At 41.6% G+C, this 19,905-nt stretch overlaps 1 protein-coding gene across 1 annotated transcript in view; it reads right to left on the reverse strand.

The window, feature by feature from the left end:
* The window catches only part of cabcoco1 (ciliary associated calcium binding coiled-coil 1), a 129,345-nt gene that overhangs the window by 67,176 nt on the left and 42,264 nt on the right, over positions 1-19,905 (reverse strand). The gene's annotated exons all lie outside the window — the stretch shown is intronic.

Raw genomic sequence — 19,905 nt, forward strand, 5'->3', positions numbered from 1 at the left:
TAGACAGATTAGCAAAGTTAGATCACATGGAATACAGGAAGAACTACCCATTTGGAAACAGGACTGGCTTGAAGGTAGAAGACAGCGGGTAGTGCCTTTCAGAGGGGGTTACTTCTCAGACTGGAGGCCTATGACCAGGGGTGTGCCAAGGACTGGTGCTGGGTCCACTGCTTTTCATCATTTATATAAATGATTTGGAATGTAGACATAGGAGGTATAGTTACAGATGACATCGAAATTGGAGACTTAGTGGACAGCAAAGAAGGTTATCTCAGAGTACAATGGGATCTGAATCAGATGGGCCAATGGGCCAAGGAGTAGAAGATTGAGTTTATTTTAGATAAACGTGAGGTGTTGCATTTTGGACAGGCAAATCAGGGCAGGACTTAACACTTAATGACAAGGTCCTAGGGAATGTTACTGTATCAAGATACTTTGGAATATAGGTTCATAGTTCCTTTAAAGTGGAACACAAGACACAGAACAGTCCAGCAAAGTACAGGCCTTTCAGTCCTCAATGTTGTACCGATCTTTTATCCTATTCTAAGATCAAACTAACTTTCATACCCTTCAATTTACTATCATCCATGCCCCTCTCCAACAATCACTTCCATGTCCCTAATGTGTCTGACTCTACTACCACTGCTGGATTAGAGTGGTGCTGGAAAAGCAGAACAGTTCAGGCAGCATCTCAGAAGCAGGAAAATCGACATTTCAGGCAAAAGCCCTTCATCAGGATACGTCAACTTTCCTGCTCCCCAGATGCTGCCTGAACTGCTGTGCTTTTCTAGCACCACTCTAATCCAGAATCTGGTTTTCAGCATCTGCAGTCATTGTTTTTACCTAGTTTTTTCTACTACCACTGCTGGCAGTGCAATCCACACACCCACCACTCTCTTTTTAAAGAATCGACCACTGACATCTCACCTAAACCTTCCTCCAATCACCTTAATTTAAGCCCCATCATGATAGCCATTTCCGTCCCGGGAAAAAGTCTCTGATTATTAGCTGTATGTAGGTCTCTCATCATCTTGTACATCTCTATCAAGTCACCTTTATCCTTCTTCGCTCCAATGAGAAAAGCCTTAGCTCCCTCAACCTTTCTTCATAAGATATGCCCTCCAGTTCAAGCAGCATCCTAGTAGACCTCATCTGTACCCTCTCTAAAGCTTCCACATCCTTCCTATAATGAAGTGGCCAGAACTGAATACAACATTCCAAGTGTGGTCTAATGAGGGCTGAAAAGAGGTGCAGCATAACCTTGCAACTCTTAAACTCAATCAATTGAAAGCCAACATACCAGATGCCTTCTTAACAACCTATCAACTTGGGTGGCAACTTGAGGGATCAATGGTCTTGAACCCCAAGATCCCTCTGTTCCTCCACACTGCTATGAATCCTGCCTTTAACCCAGTATTTTGCATTCAAATTCAACCTTCTAAAACGAATCACTTCACACTTTGTCAGGTTGAACTCCACCTGCCACTTATCAGCCCAGTTCTGCATCCTGTCAATGTCCTTTTGCAACAAACAACAGCCCTCCACACTATTCACAACTCCAGCAACCTATGTGTCATTGGCAAACTTACCAACCCACCCTTCCACTTCCTCATCCAAGTCATACACAAAATTCACAAAGAGCAAAGGTCCCAGAACAGATCCCTGCGGAACATCACAGGTAACAGTTGCAGGTAAATAGGACAGTGAAGAAAGCCTTTGATATGCTTGCCCTTATTGGTGAGTGCATTGAGTACAGGAGTTCGGAGGTCAAGTGACGGCTGTCCAGGACATTGGTTAGGCCACCTTGGAATACTGCATGCAATTCTCTCTGCTACAGGAAGGATCTTGTTAAAATTAGAATCATAGAGTCATTGAGATGTACAGCATGGAAACAGACCCTTTTGTCCAACTCGTTCATGCTGACCAGATATCCGAAATTAATCCAGTTCCCTTTGCCAGCACTTGGTCCATACCCCTCTAAACTCTTTGTATTCATATACCCATCCAGATGCCTTTTAAATGTTGCAATTGTACCAGCCTCCACCACTTCCTCTGGCAGCTTATTCCATACATGCACCACGCTCTGCTAAGTTGCCCCTTAGGTCTCTTTTATATTTTTGCCCTCCCACGCTAAACCTATGCCCTCTAGTTCTGGACTCCCCCACGCCAGGGAAAAGACTTTGTCTATTTACCCTTTCCATGCCCCTCATGATTTGATAAACTTCTATAAGGTCACCCCTCAGCCTCCGACACTCCAGGGAAAACAGGCCCAACCTATTCAGTCTCTCCCTATAGCTCAAACCTCCAAAGCTGGCACCATCCTTGTAAATCATTTTTGACTTCTTTCAAATTTCACAACATCCTTCCTATAGGACAGAGACCAGAAATGCACATAATATTCCAAAAGTGGCTCACCAGTCTATAGTTCCTTGGCTTTTCCTTAGCACGTTTCTTAAATAGGGCACCACTTTAGCCAACCTCCAGTCATCCGGCACCTCACTTGTGACAATTGATAATACAAATATCTTAGCAACGGACCCAACAATCACCTTCCCTACCTTCTCACAGTGTTCTAGTGTACACCTGATCAGGTCCTAGGATTTATCCGTCTTTATGCATTTTAAGACATCAAGCACCTCCTCCTGTCTAATATGGATATTTTTCAAGATGTCACTATCTATTTCTCCACATTCTATATCTTCCATGTCCTTCTCCACAGTGAACACTGATGCAAAATACACGTTTAATATCTCCCCCATCTCTTGCAGTTCCACACATCTTTGATCTTTGAGGGGCCCTATTCTCTTCCTTGTTTCCTTTTGTCCTTCAATTTATTTATGGAATCCATTTGGATTTTCCTTATTCCTCTTTGCCAAAGCTATCTCATGTCCCCTTTTACCTTCCTGATTTGCCCTTAGGTATATTTCTACTGCCTTTGCACTCTAAGGATTCACTCAGTCTCTGCTGTCTATACCTGACACACGCTTCCTTCTGTTTTTTTGACCAAAACATCAATTTCTCTTGTCATTCCACATTCCCTACACCTACCAACCATGCTGGCCATCCTAACAGGAAAATACTGTCTGCGGAGTCTCGTTTTCTCATTTTTGAAGGCTTCCCATTTTCCAGCCTTTACCTGCGAACATCTATCCAATCAATTTTTGAAAGTTCTTGACTAATACCATTAAAATTGGCCTTCATCCCATTTTAGGAGAAAGTGAGGACTGCAGATACTGGAGATCAGAGCTGAAAAATGTGTTGCTGGAAAAGCGCAGCAGGAAGTGTTCAGCCAACCAACACAACCGCCCCATGGCTGAACATTTTAACTCACCCTCCCACTCCGCCAAAGACATGCAGGTCCTTGGCCTCCTCCATCGCCAGACCATGGCAACACGACGCCTGGAGGAAGAGCGCCTCATCTCCCGCCTAGGAACCCTCCAACCACAAGGGATGAATGCAGATTTCTCCAGCTTCCTCATTTCCCCTCCGCCCACCTTATCTCAGTTCCAACCCTTGGACTCAGCACCGCCTTCTTGACCTGCAATCTTCTTCCCGACCTCTTCGCCCTCACTCCCTCTCCGGCCTATCACCCTCACCTTAACCTCCTTCCACCTATTGCATTCTCAACGCCCCTCCCCCAAGTCCCTCCTCCCTACCTTTTATCTTAGCCTGCTTGGCACACCTTCCTCATTCCTGAAAAAGGGCTTATGCCCAAAACATTGATTCTCCTGCTCCTTGGATGCTGCCTGACCTGCTGCACTTCACCTCATTTTCACTGTTAACCTTTAGATCTGATCTAGCCTTTCCAATCACTATTTTAAAACTTATAAAATTATGATCGCTTGCTCCAAAGTGCTCCCCACTGACACCTCAGTCACTTGTCCTGCCTCATTTCCCAAGAGTAGGTCAACCTTTGCACCTTCTCTAGTCGGTACATCCACATAGTGAATCGGAAAATTTTCTTGTATATACTTAAACTTCTCTCTATCCAAACCCTTAACACTGTGGTTGTCCCAGTCTATGTTTGGGAAGTTAAAATCCCCTACCATAACCACCCTATTATTCTTCGTGACAATTGAGATCTCCTTACAAATTTTTTTTTCATTTTCCCCCACTGACTTTGAAAGGGTTCAGAAACGTTTTACAAGGATGTTGCCAGGGTTGGAGGGTTTGAGCTGTAGGGAGACGCTGAATAGACTGGGCTATTTTCCCTGGAGCATCAGAGGTTGAGTGGTGACCTTATTGAGGTTTATAAGATCATGAGGGGCATGGATGTGATAAATGGACAAGTTCTTTTCCCTGAGGTGAGAGAGTCCAAAACTTGAGGGCATAGGTTTAAGGTGAGAGTGGAACGATTTGAAAGGGACCTAAGGGGCAGCTTTTTCACGCAGACAGTGGTGTGTGTATGGAATGATTTGCCAGAGGAAATGGTGAAGGCTGGTACAATTGCAACATTTAAGATATCCGGATGGGCATATGTGGAATGGTTTAGAGGGATATGAGTCAAATGCTGGCATATGGGACGAGATTTATTTAGGATATCTGGTCAGCATGGACAAGTTTGACCAAAGGGTCAGTTTCCGTACTGGACATCTCTATAACTCTCTAACGAGTAGCGAATGTTGTGCCCCTGTTCAAAAAAGGGATAGGGATAACCCCGGGAATTACAGGCCAGTTAGTCTTACTTCTGTGGTAGGCAAAGTAATGGAAAGGGTACTGAGGGATAGGATTTATGAGTATCTGGAAAGACACTGCTTGATTAGGGACAGCCAGCACGGATTTGTGAAGGGTAGGTCTTGCCTTACAAGTCTTATTGAATTCTTTGAGGAGGTGACCAAGCATGTGGATGAGGGTAGAGTAGTGGACGTAGTGTACATGGATTTTAATAAGGCATTTGATAAGGTTCCCCATGGTAGGCTTATGCGGAATGTCAGGAGGCATGGGATAGAGGGAAATTTGGCCAATTGGATAGAAAACTGGCTAACCGGTCGAAGTCAGAGAGTGGTGGTAGTTGGTAAATATTCAGCCTGGAGCCCAGTTACAAGTGGAGTTCCGCAGGGATCAGTTCTGGGTCCTCTGCTGTTTGTAATTTTTATTAATGACTTGGATGAGGGAGTCGAAGGGTGGGTCAGTAACTTTGCAGATGATACGAAGATTGGTGGCGTTGTGGACAGTGAGGAGGGCTGTTGTCGGCTGCAAAGGGACTTAGATATGATGCAGAGCTGGGCTGAGGAGTGGCAGATGGAGTTCAACCCTGCCAAGTGTGAGGTTGTCTATTTTGGAAGAACAAATAAGAATGCGGAATACAGGGTTAACGGTAGGGTTTTTAGTCAGGTGGAGGAACAGAGGGATCTTGGGGTCTATGTACATAGATCTTTGAAAGTTGCCACTCAGGTGGATAGAGCTTGTAAGAAGACCTATGGTGTATTAGCGTTCATTAGCAGAGGGATTGAATTCAAGAGTCGTGAAGTGATGTTGCAGCTGTACAGGACTTTGGTTAGGCCACATTTGGAGTACTGTGTGCAGTTCTGGTCGCCTCACTTTAGGAAAGATGTGGAAGCTTTGGAGAGGGTGCAGAGAAGATTTACCAGGATGTTGCCTGGAATGGAGAATAGGTCGTACGAGGATAGGTTGAGAGTTCTCAGCCTTTTCTTGTTGGAATGGCGAAGGATGAGGGGTGACTTGATAGAGGTTTATAAGATGATCAGGGGAATAGATAGAGTAGACAGTCAGAAACTTTTTCCCCGGGTACAACAGAGTGTTACAAGGGGACATAAATTTAAGGTGAAGGGTGAAAGGTATAGGGGAGATGTCAGGGGTGGGTTCTTTACCCAGAGAGTGGTGGGGGCATGGAATGCGCTGCCCGTGGGAGTGGTAGAGTCAGAATCATTGACGACCTTTAAGCGGCTATTGGATAGGTACATGGATGGGTGCTTAATCTAGGATAGATGTTCGGCACAACATCGTGGGCCGAAGGGCCTGTTCTGTGCTGTATTGTTCTATGTTCTATGTTCTATAACCTCAGTCATGTCCCAGACTCCATGTGTAAATCCCCTTCTAGATCCCTAATTATAACTACTCCTCCTTTTCACACACTTATTATTTACATGCCGAGAGAAGACTTGGGATGCAAAGTTATGTTAGCTGCCAAATGTTTCTCATACTTCTTTTTGCTTGTGTGATATGTTATTCTCACCGTCTTTAAAGTTTCTGTATTGGAGAAAATGCAGAGGCATGGGATTGAGGGTGATTTAGCAGTTTGGATTAGAAATTGGCTTTCTGTAATGGAAAATATTCTGCCTGGAGTCCGGTTACTAGGTTCTGTTTTGGGACTCCTGATGTTTGTCATTTTTATAAATGACTTGGACGCAGACATAGGTGGATGGGTTAGTAAGTTTGCAGATGACACTAAAGTCAGTGGAGTACTGGACAGTGTGGAAGCATGTTGCAGGTTGTGAGGGGACTTGGATAAACTGCAGAATTGGGTGAGAGATTTACCGGGATGTTGCCTAGACTGGAGGGAAGCTCTTATGAAGAATGGCTGAGAGACTTTGGTCTATTCTCATTGGAGAGAAGAAAGCTAAGAGGGGATTTGATAGAGACATACAAGATGATCAGAAGATGAGATAGGGTAGACAGTGAAAGTATTTTTCGTAGGATGATGACTTCAGCTTGTATGAGGAACATAGCTACAAATTGAGGGGTGAAAGATTTAAGACAGGTGTCAGAGGAAGGTTTTTTGCTCAAAGAATGGTAAGGCCATGGAATGCCCTGCCTGCCAAAGTAGTTAACTCAGCCACATGAGGGAGATTAGTTCACAGGTTGGCGCAACATTGAGGGCTGTATTGTTCGATGTTCTATATTTGTCTTGGTTCTCAACCGTATTTTCTACCTGACACCGGTTATAAGCACACTGGTTAATCTTTGCCTTCATTTTGAACTCCTTTGCTATTCAGGGAGCTCTGGATTTGCTTGTCTTACCTTTCACTTTTAAGGCAGTATAATTTGACTGAACTAAACCATATCTTCATTGAATGTCGCCCATTACTCAGTTATAGTTTTTCCTGCCAATCTCTCATTCCAATCTATCCTGCCCAGCTCTGTTCTTACCCCAATGAAGCCAGCTGTCCTCCAACTGATTTTCCTTGCTGTGGATTGACCATTATCATTCTCCACTAACATCCTAAACCTTATGAGTACTGCTGACTCCTAAATTATCCCCCTTTGATACTTGATCTGCTCTGCCTACCTCATTTCTAAGAACCAAGACTCTCAGTACATCTTTCCTTAGATTGACATTGCTGAAGGAAATTCTCCTCAGCACAATCTCAAAACTTTTGCCCTCGTCGCTCCTTACACTACTGTCTGGAGTCAAAACTTGGATGATTAGGCTCCCACTATAATTACTCTATAATATTCACATTTCTTCATAATTTGCTCGCAGATTTACTCCACTACTTCCTCCCCACTAAATGGTGCGCCATAGGCTGATCGGAATAATATAATTGCACTCTTGTTCCTTATTTCTGGTCAATGCTATCTTAGAAGCCTCTGAGACATCATCTTCCTCCAGCATTACAAGCTTTCCCAATCAACACTGCTAACCCTCCTCCTTTCCTTCTTTTCTATCTTTTTTGAACACCTCGTACCCAGGAACATTTAACAAACATCTTGCATTCGATTGAGACAAGCTTGTTGTTGCCACAAAGTCATATTGTCACAGGGCAACATGTACCTATAGTCCCCAGCCTTATTTACTATACACTGTGCATTCCTGATGTATGCACAGTATTCCTGATTCTGACTTCATTACTTTTACCCTTACTCTGACTTCATCTGTTAATTTTCTATTCTCTATGTTAGTGCTACCTGTATCACCAAGGTGTTTGTGAACACTAGTGTTCTTGTCTAATATTCTCTCTGGGTTCCCACACCCCAGCCAACGTAATTTAAGGCCCTCCCAATAGAATGAGCAAAACGGCGTAAGGGACTATGTCTCATCTCTGCTTGGTTGATGGAAAAATCAGTTGCATGGAAAATTAGGGGCAAAGTTAAGGGTGGGGAAGGTTCAACAGAGGTTATTTAAATTTTCAGGACAAGTAATAAGACAGATAATTTGGAAATGGTCAGGAATCTAATTTCAGAAACAGCAGATAAGAGAAGGAAGGCAGTCAATACAGGACTGAGTGTGTTGCACTTAACTGCACACATATATGAAATAAGGTAAATGAGCTTGTACTGCAGATTAAAAATGGCAGGTATGATTTTGTGGCTATCACAGAAATGTGGCTATAAGGAGATCTAGGCTGGGAACTAAACATCTAAGAATACACATTCTTTCAAAAGGACAGAGATGGGCAGGGAGGGCAGGGTTGCCTTGCTAGTAAGAAATTAAATCGATCACAAGAAACTGGAAGGGCTGGAATCTGTGCGAGTAGAGTTGACAACCAGTAGGGAAAAAATCCTGAATTGTGTACAGGTATCCTAGCAATAGTCAGGATGTGGGGAAGGGAAAAAAAAGCAGAGGATAGAAGTGGCACGTAAGAACTACTATAATAATCATGGGGGACTTCAATACGCAGGTGGACCAGGAAAACCAGGTCGTAGAGGATGTCAAGAAAAGGAATTCTTGGAATGTCCATGAAATGGGTTTTTTGAAACAGCTTGTGGTAGAGCGCTCCTGGGACCAGGCAATTCTGGATTTGATGATGTGCAATAAGGCAGATCTGATTGAAGTAAAGGAACTCCTAGGGGGCAGTGACTATAATATGACAGAATTCATCCTGCAGTTGGAGAAGGCGAAGCTGGAATCAGATGTAACAGTATCACAATTGAATAAAGGTTGAGCTCCTACGCTCCAGTGAAATTCCCAGCCTATCGAGCCTCTCTTTTAAACGCAAACCCTCCATTCCTGGCAACATTCTGATAAATTTCTTCTGAACCCATTCCAGTTTAACAATATCCTTCCTATAACAGGGCAACCAGAACTGCACACAGTACTCCAGAAAAGGCCTCACTAACAGTCTGTAGAACTTCATCATGATGTCCCACCTCCCATACTCAAAGGTCTGAGCAAAGAAGGCAAGCATGCCAAACACCTTCTTAACCACCATATCTATATGTGTTGCAAACGTCAAAGAATTATGTATCTGAATCCCTAGGTCTCCCAATTCTACAACACTACCCAAGGTCCTACTTTTAATTGTATGAGTACTGACCTTATTTCTTGTACTAAAATGTAATACCTTGCATTTAGGCAAATTAAATTCCATTCAAAGGGTTTTTACAAATATATTAAGGACAAAAGGGTAACTAGGGAGAGAATAGGGCCCCTCAAAGATCAGCAAGGCAGCCTTTGTGTGGAGCCACAGAAAATGGGGAGACACTAAGTGAGTATTTTGCATCAGTATTTACTGTGGAAAAGGATATGGAAGATATAGACTGTAGGGAAATAGATGGTGACATCTTGCAAAATGTCCAGATTACAGAGGAAGAGGTGCTAGATGTCTCGAAACGGGTTAAGGTGGATAGATCCCCAGGACCTGATCAGGTGTACACCAGAACTCTGTGGGAAACCAGAGAACCGATTGCTGGGCCTCTTGCTGAGATATTTGTATCATCAATAGTTACAGGTAAGGTGCCAGAACACTGGAGGTTGGCAAATGTGTGCCACTGTTTAAGAAGGGCGGTAAAGACAAGCCAGGGAACTATAGACTGGTGAGCTTGACCTCAGTGGTGGGGATCCTGAGGGACAGGATTTACATGTATTTGGAAAGGCAAGGACTGATTTGGGATAGTCAACATGGCTTTGTGTGTGGGAAATCATGTCTCACAAACAAAGAGGATTAATGAGGGCAAAGCAGTAGATGTGATCTATATGGACTTCAGTAAGGCGTTCGACAAGGTTCCTCATGGGAGACTGATTAGCAAGGTTAGATCTCATGGAATACAGGGAGAGCTAGCCATTTGGATACAGAACTGGCTCAAAGGTAGAAGACAGATGGTGGTGGTGGAGGGTTGTCTTTCAGACTGGAGGCCTGTGACTAGTGGAGTGCCACAAGGATCGGTGCTGGGTCCCCTACGTTTTGTCATTTACATAAATGATTTGGATGTGAGCATAAGAAGTACGGTTAGTACGTTTGCGGATGACACCAAAATTGGAGGTGTAGTGGACAGCGAAGAGGGTTACCTCAGATTACAACACGATCTGGACCAGATGGGCCAATGGGCTGAGAAGTGGCAGATGGAGTTTAATTCAGATCAATGTGAGGTGCTGCATTTTGCATTTTGGGAAAGCAGATATTAGCAGGACTTATACACTTAATGGTAAGGTCCTAGGGAGTGTTGCTGAACAAAGAGACCTTGGAGTGCAGGTTCTTAGCTCCTTGAAAGTGGAGTCGCAGGTAGATAGGTTAGTGAAGAAGGCGTTTGGTATGCTTTCTTTTATTGGTCAGATTATTGAGTCCAGGAGTTGGGAGGTCATGTTGCGGCTATACAGGACATTGGTTAGGCCACTGTTGGAATATTGCGTGCAGTTCTGGTCTCCTTCCTATTGGAAAGATGTTGTGAAACTTGAAAGGGTTCAGAAAAGATTTACAAGGATGTTGTCAGGGTTGGAGGATTTGAGCTTTAGGGAGCGGCTGAATAGGCTGGGGCTGTTTTACCTGGAATGTCGGAGGCTGAGGGGTGACGTTATAGAGGCTTACAAAATTATGGGCATGGATAGATAAGTAGACAATGTCTTTTCCCTGGGGTCGGGGAGTCCAGAACTGGAGGGCATAGGTTTAGGGTGAGAGGGGAAAGATATAAAAGAGACCTAAGGGGCAACTGTTTCACGCAGAAGGTGGTGCATGTATGGAATAAGCTGCCAGAGGAAGTGGTGGAGGCTGGTACAACTGCAACATTTAAGAGGCATTTGGATGGATATATGAATAGGAAGGGATTGGAGGGATATGGGCCGGGTGCTGGCAGGTGGGACTAGATTGGGTTGGGATATCTTGTTGGCTTGGATGGGTTGGACTGAAGGGTCTGTTTCCATGCTGTACATCTCTATGACTCTATCTGCCACTCTTCAGCTCATTGACCCAATTGATCAAGGTACTGCTGCCTCACAGCATCAGAGACCTGGGTTCAATTCCAGCTTCAGGCTGCTGTCTGTGTTGACTTTGCATGTTCTTCCCATGTCTGCATGGGTTTCTGCTGGTTGCTCCGGTTCCCTTCTACAATTGAAAGATGTGCAGAATTAGGTGATTGGCCATGCTAAATTGCATAGTGTTTAGGAAAGTGCAGGCTAAGCGGATTGGCTATGGTAAAATACAGGGTTACAGGGACAGCGTGGGATGCTTTTCGGAGGGTTGGTGCAAACTCGGTGGCTTCTTTCTGCACTGTAGGGATTCTATGATTTCATTGTAATCTGAGATAACCTTTTTCATTGTCTACTACGCCAATATTGGTGTCATCCGCAAACTTACTAATCATGTCTACTATATTCTCATCTAACCGCTGACCATAGGCCTCCAGTCGACAAACAATCCTCCACCATCACTCTTGCCTCCTGACATTAAGCCAACATTGTATCCAGTTGACAAGCTAATCCTGAATCCCATATATGATATAATTTGTCTCCCATTCAGAATCTTGTCAAAGGCTTTACTAAAGTCCAATTAAACAATGTTTACCACTCTGCCCTTCATTAATCCTTTTGGTTACTTCCTCAAAAAACTCAACCAAGTTTGTGAGACACAATTTCCCTCTCGCAAAACCATGCTAAACATTCCTTGCCTCTCCAAATGCTATCTTTCAGAATCACTTCTAACGACTTTCACCACCAAAGTCAGAGTCACAGGTCTATAGTTCCCAGGCTTCTCCTTACATCCCTCCTTAAACATTAGTTCCTCTCCAGTCATCCAACATCTTCCCCGTAGTTATAGATGATACAAATATTTCTGCAAAGGACCCTACAATTTCCTCCCTAACTTCTCACAAACTCCCGGGATACACAAGATCAAGTCTTAGAGATGAATCCACCTTTATATTTCCTAAGATCTCCAGCACTTCCTCTTCTATAATGTGAATGTATTCCTGATGAAGGGCTTTTGCCTGAAACGTCGATTTTACTGCTCCTCAGATGTTGCCTGAACTGCTGTGCTTTTCCAGCACCACTCTAATCTAGACTCTGGTTTCCAGCATCTGCAGTCATTGTTTTTACCTTGTTTTCAAAACATCAATATGTATTTCCCTGAATTCTCTGTCTAGTTGCTCTCTTGTTCTTGATATACTTGTACAATCTTTTTGGATTTGCTATTAAAACATTAGAAAAACTAAATCTGGAGAAATTGGAAAATTGCATACTTGTGTTCTTTGTGTTAATTCACGTGTTAATCTTTCTGATGAGCATTCAACTGCAGCTGGCTTCATCATATTTCTGATGGATCAGGATGGAAAACTTTGTTTTTTAGCTTGGAAAGCTAACAACATTAAAACAAAACACTTGCTTCTTGTAGAGGCAGTGGTAAGAGATTCTGTTTGTCAACCATTTTGTGAAATTCTACACATTTGGTATACTAAGGTTAATATGCTTTATTGAGAAGATGTTACATTGAGAATCACTCTCTCTTTGGGATAGGACAAACTGTACAAAAAATGAACATGTAGAGAGGGTGCAGATTGACCCTGCCCAAGCAAATTTCTAAAATTCAAAGGGTGGGTGCAAGTAATCAACTGTTGCATTATTTTACAAAAGCAAATGTACAAAGAAATTGCTAAGTATTCTAGTGAAGGGGTATCTCACAATGTAATGCTTTGCCCAGAAATGGAAAAAGTCTTGAATTTAATATGGTTTGAAATTTTGGTTGTACAAATAAAGTTTAACTTTTATTTAAAGATAAAAAAAAGGAACCTGCTAACTGTATTTAATTATGCACAGGTTTTTTTTAGATTAGACTTACAGTGTGGAAACAGGCCCTTCGGCCCAACAAGTCCACACCGACCCGCCGAAGCGCAACCCACCCATACCCCTACATTTACCCCTTACCTAACACTACGGGCAATTTAGCTTGGCCAATTCACCTGACCCGCACATCTTTGGACTGTGGGAGGAAACCGGAGCACCCGGAGGAAACCCACGCAGACACGGGGAGAACGTGCAAACTCCACACAGTCAGTCGCCTGAGTCGGGAATTGAACCCGGGTCTACAGGCGCTGTGAGGCAGCAGTGCTAACCACTGTGCCACCGTGCCGCCCAGGTGCTGGGTTTTAACTGAAGATTCAATGGTACTCCTATGAACTAATAAGCACTCTTGTGGTGCAGTGATAGTGTTTCTGCCCCTTGCCTGACAGAACTATTGGGTTCAAGTTTCTCCTGCTCCAGAGATGTGTAATAACATCTCTGAACATGTTAATTAGAACAGTAGGTTAAATTAAAAAAAAACTCCCATGGGTATTGAAAAAAAAAAGTACTCCTATAAATAAGAACTAACTGAAATGGTGATAATCAGTTTAGGAAGTACATGTTTGGTATGTATATTCTGCTTTTAATACTGTTTAAAAATTAACTTCATACTAAACACAATCTACAGAACTGATAATCTGCAACATGAATCAAACTCCACAGCAAAAACTCAGACAAGAAGCTAATCATTTAGTGAAAATTCCTTTCTTTCAAAGAATCATATAAAGAAAGTCAAGTTTGTGAACAAAAAAATAAAGATAAACCCCACAAATGCCAGGAGGCTCCCAAGACCTTCACCATCAGGTTTTCTGGAATAGAACACATGGTTTGGAATTGTTTAGACACAACTACAGACCAAATTCCAATATTCTATCAATAACCATCTGACTATCTGAATTTAAAGACACTGCTCCCTGCTTCTCTAAGCAAGATTCAGGCAGCTCAACAACAAATTTGCCGCACAGTTTCGAACTGGAGATGACACTGCAAGACCAATCAGCTTGATAGCAATATTCTCTACTCAGCATAGCATCGGTGAAATGAAAAAGGAGATGCCAAGAAATAAACAAATTAGTCAAGCTCATCTCTGGTTTTCTGCTAAACCCTGAAATCTTCAAAAGTAGTATAATAACACAGTATGGAAATAGATATGGTTTAACACACTTACTTTAGCTATCTTGTTAGAGAGCAAATTATTTGTAGCATATTTATGTTGATTTATAGGGGAAAACTAGCTTCCCAGTTTTACATATTGTGAACTCCCTTTTTCTAGTTCTGTTTTTGGAGTTAGCTGGCAGCTGCAGTCACGCTAAAATTGTTTCCAAGAACTATGTACTATAGCGTGAATAATTGTTCGGTTTTTTTGCCATCAATTTGCATCCTGAGAACTCTGTTGGATTTGTGTACATGAGTGAAGGCACAAATGGTCTGGGTTAAATGGACCTCCAAGACGATCATCTTGTCAATAAACCTAGGATACAGAAATAAAGGCCTCTTGGACATAATACTTATATATTGTCACTTATGAAACTGTACCCAACCAAGTGACTGCCTTCAAGAAATCTGGGGGTAGGAAGAAGAAATACGGATGGAAAATTAAGGGGGTAGGGGTTCAAAAATCACCACTGAAGTATCATACAGAAAATTATAGCATTAACATCGCTGATCACACCAATCATTCAACTAACTAGTCAACTTCTTACACTCCTTCGCTGTTTTTCAACAGCTCCCAACAATTTTTCCTTTCTAATCCAGTATCAAATTTCCCTTTGAAAGATAAAAGTGATTTACTTTCATTGGCCTGTGGTATTTTCCCCATATGTTGGCACCTAGTTGAATTTTCGAGGAGAAAGTGAAGACTGCAGATGCTGGAGATCAGAGCTGAAAATGTGTTGCTGGAAAAGCGCAGCAGGTCAGGTAGCATCCAAGGAGCAGGAGAGTCGACGTTTCGGGCATGAGCGGCTCATGCCCGAAACGTCGATTCTCCTGTTCCTTGGATGCTGCCTGACCTGCTGCGCTTTTCCAGCAACACATTTTCAGACCTAGTTGAATTTGCCACCTTCACCAGTATGTGGTACTGGATAAGGGTTGTTTGGAGTACACTGCCACCAAATATCCTTTTTCTTCGTTTTGTCTTGGGCTAATCTAATGAATACTAATAGAGGATACACCACTACAGTATCTACAGAGAAATCTTGGTTCTTAATGAACAGAAAGATTTATTGCATGATAGCAGTAAGTACATTCACGCTTGCTTGGGCATTATTACTGGAACATTACAGAGCTGATGCATACACGTCCACACTCCTGAAAGCTAATGTAGAACACCCCATTTCCACCTACAGACTGTGTGTGACACCAAAAGAATGAATGGAGCTAATGAAGCAGGAGCATTTATGTGTTCAGAACCATTACCTTTTCAAATGCACACATTCAAGCATTCCATTCTAATCTTATCAATGCATTTTCTAAAACAAACTCATCTTGTCTCTAACTATTTTGCTAAGTGCAGATGTTGTCTTGTACATTACAAAATCAGAAATAATAGACACCTTAGCGACTTAAGTTCTTGAAAGACATCTTATGTAAATATAGACGACTGTACTCAACATTTTAATCAACTTTTCACTCCTGTCTCACAACTAGATTACAGGTTAATGACTGTTCCAGTTCCAGCTTTTCAATACAGGTTGCATGAATCTGATCTTCTCTTGAACCCACTTAAGAAAATTGTCTTAACTGGACATTTTCCTTGAATTGATTCTGAAATCTTTAATGTTTTAAGTAGTGTATCAAACATCAGTTTCCTGTTAAAATGTTGAATAAACATTACAGTGACAGGAGCTTGGCATGCCAGCTAAGTTCTGTTGTTAGTCAATGAGAATTCATATACTTTTGTCAGGGAATAAGACAAAGGCAACATGAGGAGCAACATCTAGAACTTGTGAAAACAAGGGACAAGAAAAAAAACTGTTGTCAATTGTGTTTTTCCCATACATTAGTGGTGCACCTTCACAACGTGGTCTCTATAATCTTTTATTTCCCTTTTCACTCTCATCAGCCAAGCAATTATCTACAACATGTAAAGAGAGAAACATGATGGGGAACTTCAAGACGAGGGGACATATTCTTAAGGTGAGATGAGAGAGATTTGAAAAAGACACGAGGGACTTCTTTTTACACAGAGAACGGTTCACGTGTGGAATAAACTTCCTGAGGGAATGGTGGATGCGGACACAGTTACAACTTTTAAAAGACACTTAGATAAGTACATGAATGGGAAAGGTTTGGAGGGATATGGGCCAGAGGCAGACATGGGACTAGTTTAGTTTGGGATTATGTTTGGCATGGACTGATTGAACGAAGGGCCTGTTTCCATATTGCATAACTGTATGAGGTACAAATGAGGGAAAGAAAATGTAAGAACTTTTTTCTGGTCCTTAGAGTTCCAAGACGTCACACTGGCCTGCTTACACATTGACCAATGCCCCATTGGACACAGCAATGACGGCATGGAACTCATCCAGCATCTTTCTGAATGTAGGAGACCTAGTCTAAAAGATCAACAATTCTCTGTGACAAAGATTGGCTATCCACCTTGCTAATCAATTCTGGTCACTTATAACTATTTCCTTTGGTTCTCTTGCACTGCCTTCTCTCAAATAGCTTATTGATTCAAATCAAATCCAATTCTTCCATTATTCAGAAGATCTAAATTCAAATTTCCTTTAACCCTATTTTTAAAAAAAGCCTTCATGTCTAGATACCCAAAATTTCTGCAACTAATCAGAAAACCCAGTTTTCAGAAATTATATTCTGTGCACTTGTGCATTTTGAATGTTGCACCTGTAGCATTATCTTCATACATTTAGTGTGGTTTAACTAAGAATGTTTAGAATGATTTAATCAAGTCTTCTGGCAAATACAATGGTTATTTAATAAATTTTTTTCAAAAGGTTATTCATTTTTGTTGCATCATAGCATACTCTTAACTGTTATCTGTATGAACGCACTGAAAATATCTGATAACTTAAAAAGTTTAAAGCAGTAATGTGTGGCATCACCAACTCCGGCATTGATGGAGCCCAGTAACCGTTCTCTAGCCACGGTGAAGAATATAGTTTTATCATAGAGGAATGGGTTATTAGAATAGAAAAAGGAGCTTGAGCCTCAGTGAATGAAAGATAAATTAGCTGCATCATTTGCTTCTCCTTTATATGATTCTACTATTGCAGCTGGTTGATGTTTGATGGGATAGATTTACAACCCTCAAGAGAAATGAGAATTCAACAGCTGATCTACACCAGGGAAACAAGTTCAAAGAGCGCACAGCATACACTGAAAGTGCGCCTATAGCTTCTCCAACCACTCCATGACATACAGGAGATATACATCAATGTATCATTTTTATTAGATTACCTACAGTGTGGAAACAGGCCCTTTGGCCCAACCAGTCCACACCGACCCTACGAAGAGTAACCCACCCAGACCCATTTCCCTCTGACTAATGCATCTAGCACTATGGGCAATTTAGCATGGCCAATTCACCTGACATGCACATCTTTGGAATGTGGGAGGAAGCTGGAGCACCTGGAGGAAACCCACGCAGATACAGGGAGTATGTGCAAACACTACACAGATAATCGCCCGAGGATGGGACCCTGGTGCTGTGAGGCAGCAGTGCTAACCACTGAACCACTGTGCCGCCCACTTTTTTTCTAAATAAAATTTTAAAGCACTGTCAGTTTTTTAAACAAAGGTTCACCACAAACATTTGAAAAACACCTAACTTTGGTTACGAACAGAAAACTCTTTCATGTAGTTTCGAACAAAGACATTTATAATTTCAAACATACAATATAGATCATGAGGACTTTAATTAACATTATCATTCAAAGTCGAAATAATTTTTCCTTTTCAAGCCTCTTCCCATGCTAGCAAGATCAATCAGGTTAGCACAACCAACACGTATATAATTCATTCAGAAGCGTTTTAGCACTATTTTTACCAAGGTGCCAGTATTAACTGTATAAATACTTACTTGATAACAATATGTCATGGGAACATAAGATCAGGAACGGACCATTCAGCCCCAAGGATGTTCCTCCATTCAATGAGATCATGACTGATCCGTTGCCTCACTCCATATATCCATACCTGTCTTTGCCCCATATCCCTTAATATTTTAGATAATTGTTTGTTAAGCAATCTCAGATAGAAAGCTAACAGAAGTTTTCAAAAGTTAAGAATTTTTCAACAAATAACTCACTATCTCATTTCCCTACAGCATGTCCAGCATCTAAAGGAACAAGTCACTAATGTGATTGAATACTCTCCATGTGCTAGGTGAGTGCAGCTCCAACATGCCAGAACCTCAACACCATCTAAGATAAAGCAGGCCACTCAAGTGGTACTCCATTCAACACCTGAAAACATTCTTTCCCTCCAACACCAGTGCACAATAGCAGTAGTGTGTACCAGCTACAAGAAGCACTCAGTTGGCAATGATAATGTCCCTACGTCTGGATCAGAAAACCTGGGTTCAAGTCACAACTGCACCAGAAATATATAATGGCAAATCTGAACAGGTCAGTTAAAAAAAACTAACAATTTAAAATAGTTTGCAAAGTCCACTTGCAACAGTCAGTTGATTAACTGATATGTTACAGAACTTACTGGCTTCTTGAACAATAATCTCTCCTTTGAGAGACACTGATAATTTACTTGCATATATCAACAGCCCCATGCACTTAAAACACACAAAATTGAGCTAATTTAAATTTGTAGCTCAGGAAAAAAGGCCAATAGTGGATTCATGCCACCTGATACAATCAAATGAACAATACTTTTTTGGCAAGAGCAAGTGGATCTCTTGACTAAACAAGAAGCTGTTGTTAATCAAACACTGGTAACAGATTCGTCAAAACTGCAGAGTTCACTTATGTTTCTGCAGGAGAGAAGATTTTTTTTCTGACATACTATTCCCACTTGAGTTATGACTTTGATGGCTGACCATATTTTTATTCACTAATAATGTTAAGCCACTTTTCAAATTAAATAATTTGAGAAGAAACCGTCTTGCATCCGTGCATTTCTGCATTATGGTTGGAGAAAGTAAGCATCTTAAACCATGAAGCACTTAAATGGAAATTTTAAAAGAGCCAGTTCAGGTCACAGCTTCAATGCCATGAACACTTCTGATCAACAAATGAAGAATCAAGAACTTTTCAAATCAAGACAGTCCAACTGCAGATACTCTGCATAGCAACATGATGAGCAATGATGTTTGAATTCCATTTGAAGTCATGGTGCGAATACAACGTAATAATATGCTCTGCATTACACGGTCCACTGACGATGCTTTTATCTTCTCCCACAGTCGAGTGGCAACATTTCACCACATTACTAGCAGATCTTCTATGACATTAATCTTAGAAAGTTGATGTATGAATTATTTTGCTACATTTGCAACTACTTTGAAGACTGTCTGCGATGACTTTAATTATCTCATATTTGTTACTGTGGAAGGTAATCCTTTAAAAAAGGACTATTAATATTGCCAAAGACAAAGAAAAGTTTGGTTTTTCATGCATAAAGTGTGTTTGATTTTGACGTGTACATGTTTGCAAAGCACTGATTTAACAAAATGAAGACAACAGGAGGGAGAAGGGAAAAAAAACAAAAAAAGAGTTGAAGTGGGAGGAAGAGACAAATGACACAAAGAATGTGTGGGAGAGACAGGCGGACAAACAAACAGCAAGAGATACACAGTAAGCTACAGTGGTTTAACAGCATGTAAAGTATTTGACTCCTTTTGTATATCAGTATTATTTCCTAAATGCAGAACTGGACTGTTTCTCAAGGTTTTATATTTCACCTAGGTTACACTATATGATGACATCTGTTGTGATGACATCACAAAAGACTATAGTAACTACAAAACTTGTTCCCTCCGA

Source organism: Hemiscyllium ocellatum, chromosome 22 (assembly GCF_020745735.1).
Source record: "Hemiscyllium ocellatum isolate sHemOce1 chromosome 22, sHemOce1.pat.X.cur, whole genome shotgun sequence".
NCBI classification, from domain to species: Eukaryota; Metazoa; Chordata; class Chondrichthyes; order Orectolobiformes; family Hemiscylliidae; genus Hemiscyllium; species Hemiscyllium ocellatum.